The following is a 4,350-nucleotide window of genomic DNA, read 5'->3' on the forward strand; positions in this document are numbered from 1 at the left end:
AAGAATGCAATAAAACTGTGGGGGAAGGGAAAGGAAGGAAGAAAGAAAAGGGAAGAGGGATAGATAGAGACTCTTGGAAAACCCCATATGAATAGCTTTAGGGACTAGGAAAGTGGCCATCAGCAGAGTCCTTGTGTCACTTTCCTCTCAAAGCTAGACACACGAGGGAAAGGGCTTAGAATACAAACTTGACCTTTCATAGGATTTTAGATAAACTTGGCAGATTCTGCAGCCTTAAAGGCTGGGCCCATCTGTTTATCCATTTCACACTCTGCATCCTGTTCAAGTTGAAAAGTGCCACAGATTTGGAAACATGCATCACCATAATCTTCAAGCCCTGAATGGTGGCAAATCGAGGCGCTTAGATGTGGTAGAGTCATAGAATCGTGGAGTCTTAGAGGTCATCTATGTAGCACCATCTTAACCTAAATTATCAATACCCTTTACAAGGTGGTGGTGGTGGTTGTCGAGTTGTTTTGAGGAGACATGTCCAAATCTTCGTGACTCCATTTGGGGTTTTCTTGGCAAAAATACTAGAGTAGGTCCGGCTCTACAAGCCCCGTCCTTCTCGGGACCTAGCCCCAGACCTGGGATCACCACCAACTCTCACTAGAGCTACCCAGGAGGGAGTCCGCAGATTGTGAGCAGCTCCAAGACCAGTCTGTTTATCCAATCCCCCTTTCCAGGATGAAGTGTGACATAAGATATCAGCCATGGTGATGACTGTGACTCAAAACACCATGACCACTACCACTACCACTACCTCTTCTGGCCTGGGCTCACACACCATAGTGGGATCTCCTTGGGCACTGGCATCCAAGCTGGGCCTCCTGCGCCTGCTGCAACTGGTGTCCACCTGTGTGGCCTTCTCCTTAGTGGTCCCATGTGGGCTCCTGGGAGGGGGTCATGGGCCACTGGGCTATGTTTGCCTGGTGCTTTTGCTTTGCCATAACACTGGTGATTCTGATAGGGGAAGTGGATGGCTTCTAGCCCCAATTCCCACTGTCCTAGCATAATTTCCCCATTGCCTATGCCTGCTATGCCACCCTGCTCTGCCTCTCTGCCTATGTCCAGTTCATGGGCCAGGGCCAAAGACGAGACCACGCCATCGCAGCCACCTTCTTCTCCTGCGTAGCCTGCCTCGCCTATGCCACAGAGGTGGCCTGGACCAGAGCCCAGCCTCCTGAGCCTGGGTGACTGCACAGGCCAGCTGCCCATCTCGTTCCCCAGCTTCCTCATGGGCCTGGCCATGGCCTTCTATGCCTCATCCCTGGTGCTTTGGCCCCTCTATCAGTTCGATGATCGCAAGGGAGGCAGGCCTGGGAGGAGGGATGATTCTGGCTGCCCCAAGCACCGTGCCTTTGAGGTGTGTGACTGGGATGGCAGGCTCACGGTGACCATCCTCACCGCCATCAACTTCCTGGCCTGTGTGGCTGACCTGGTCTTCATTAGAGTGTGAGGTGGCCAGCAGCCTTAGCCTCTCCACTTCCAGTCTCCTTGTCCTTCTTTTTCCTTTCTTTGGTCCCTGTTGCTGCTTTTCTCACTGCCTGCATTTCCTTCTTTCCCACCAGCTCTCGGCCGCCTCTTTCTCCTGCCCTTCTGTCTGACCCAACTTCCCTCTAAAGAGGTGCTGAGATTCTTACCCTGGTCCAACCCCCAGAAGCTATTCTGGGGTCAAGCCCTGCCCAGGGCCATGGGTTCCCACTGCCAAAGCATGTTGGAACACCTGCTCCCCTCCCTGCCCAGTCTGTGTGAGTGTTAGGAGAGCTGGGGAGGGCTGTGGCCTCCTTCTTCATCCTCCCCCTGCCTGACTGGAGGTGCTCTCTGTGCCAAGTGTAACCTCCTGTTCTGACTGAAAAATGGAGCCCGAGAGAGACCTGGGACTCTCAATGGGAGGGAGGGCTCAAGCCTCAACCCCTGCTCCACCCTGGTCTCCATCTTCACAGCACCAGCTGCGGCTCCTCCTGGAAAAGTTCCTCCTTCTACCTGGGGAAAGTGAAGGGAGGAGGGTCAGCACCAGCCCTGCCCATTGGACCTTTCTGGTCTCTGGGAATGTCAGTCAAGACCAAGATGCAAGGGCCAGAAGCACCAGTAGTGTTGGCTTTCCTGAAGAATAACAGGCAGGTGGGAGGGATTTGAAGGATCAGAGAGCAAGGAGCAAATGTTTTCTTCCCAACCTCTTCTTCTCCCATGCCCCATTGATGTGTGTGTGTGTGTGTGTGTGTGCGTGTGTGTGTGTGTGTTGTGCTCATGCTCGCCAGTGTTTTTATGCAGATCCTGAGCACCCCTCCCCCAATTGCTTCATCTGGGGAGGTGATGTTGGAATGTGTTGGATGTGATGGTGTATTTACTGTGTTGTCCCTCCTCCCCACACATCTGCAATTAGTGTCTGCAATTTTTTTTACCTCAATATAAAAATCACATATGGAAAAAAAAAATACTAGAGCGGTTTGCCATTTCCTTCTCCAGATCATTTTATAGATGAGAAAATGGAGACAAAGAGGGTTAAGTGACTTGCCCAGGGTCACACTGCTAATAAGTGTCTGAAGCTGGATTTGAATTCAGGTCTTCCTGACTCCAGGCACAGAGGTTTGTGCCCTGCAACCATCTTTCCCTTTACAACCTCATTGGCAAATGATCATACAGATTCTGTAGGAAGAATTCCAGGAACAGCAAACTTGCTTCTGAGATAACCTATTCCATTTGGGGATAGCTCTCATTCTTTAAAAAAATATCCTCTTTGGGGCAGTTAGGTGGCACAGTAGATAAAGCACTGGCCCTGGATTCAGGAGTACCTGAGTTCAAATCTGACCTCAGACACTTGACACTTAACTAGTTGCGTGGCCCTGGACAAGTCACTTAACCCTCATTGCCCTGAAAAAAAAAATCCTCTTTATGTTGAACCAAAAATCTATCTCTGTGTAACTCCCATCTCAAGGTCCTAGCCCTGCCCTGTGGGACTAAACAGTTTAAACAGCTTCTTGACAAACCCTTCAAATATCTAAAGTTGGTGATGACATTTTTCCTGATCTGAACCTTCCTTTCTCCATGCCTAACATCCCTAGTTCCTACAACTCCTTCCTTTCTACATGCTACAGTTGATCAAGACTGCTCCTAACATTTGGCAACCAGAAATGGAAAAAAAAAAAGAAGGTACTGAAGAAGGCAACACAAGCTACAAGTTTCTGCTTTAAAAGGACTTCAGATGTGGGAGTGCAGCTTGCTTCTCAATATCATGGAAGTCTAATTTGACATTTCTAGGCCAAGATTGAATGTCCTAGTCATATGCCAAAGTAGTGAAATAGTTAGGGTATCCCCAAAACACTAGTAAGTTAGCAACTAGATATCTCAATACAGGGCCAATTAGGCTACCTATCTATTCAGGATACACAACCCAAAGGCATCTGAACACAGAGTGGAGGGACTACTCATAAGGCAGTACAGAAAAGTACATTGCAGAAGAATGGTTCTATCTGTCATCAAGGAGTAGTTAGGCAGTGGGAAGTTACCATAACATGAGAGGACCTCAGATTTTTAGCTGTAAGAGCCCTCAGAGAACATCTAGTCTGATTCTGACAATTTACAGACAAGGAAACTGAGGCCCAGGAAGGTTGCCCAAGGTTACATGGATAGAATAGTGACATAGGAGCAAAGCCAGAATTTAAAACCTCTGACTTCAGATCCAGAATTCTTTCCCCAGCATCTTACTGCCTCTTCACCAGTTCAACTAAATGATGAATCCCATCCCATGCTGGTTATGAACTCATTTCTGGCTACCTTAGTTCATTGAGATTTCCTGTGTGATGAGATAGATGCTAGATTGTTATTGCAGGGTACCTTTATAACAGGACTTCAAAAACTTATCTATACAATCCTTGGGGTTCAGTGTGGCCTTTGTTAAGGGCTAAAATTCTAGCTATATTGTCTAAAATATCTAATGAGTGGTTGCCGATAAATTATAAGCTTTAGCAAGAGTTAGGTTTTTAAGCATTTATTAAGGAGTATAAGAATTTGGTAAAGAGAGAAGAAAAGGCCTACATTCATCTATTAAAGGGAGAGCACATTTCTAGCTCCCCTCTCCACCAGAGTCCCCAGGAAAGAGAGCGTCAGAGGGCCAGGTTCCCCCTTCCTCCTCCCATAAGCAATCGTCACTTCCTGATGCCAAAGAAAAAACATGGTCTGCCCTCAGAGAGCTTCACCTCATGGCGGAGCTTTCCTACAGTAAGTCTCTAGCAGGTGACGTCATTCCAATCGTTACACCTGACTGTCCTCTCGGTCTTTTGTTACCTGCCCTGGGCCAAGGGTTTCAGCAACAGGCTCGGTATAATTTGTCTGAGTTTTCTGGAAAGC

At 48.1% G+C, this 4,350-nt stretch overlaps 1 pseudogene; it reads left to right on the plus strand.

The window, feature by feature from the left end:
• The first annotated feature begins 713 nt into the window (after nt 1-713).
• LOC122749802 lies at nt 714-1,459 on the plus strand (annotated as a pseudogene).
• The last annotated feature ends 2,891 nt before the right edge of the window (nt 1,460-4,350 follow it).

Source organism: Dromiciops gliroides, chromosome 3, assembly GCF_019393635.1.
Source record: "Dromiciops gliroides isolate mDroGli1 chromosome 3, mDroGli1.pri, whole genome shotgun sequence".
NCBI lineage: Eukaryota > Metazoa > Chordata > Mammalia > Microbiotheria > Microbiotheriidae > Dromiciops > Dromiciops gliroides.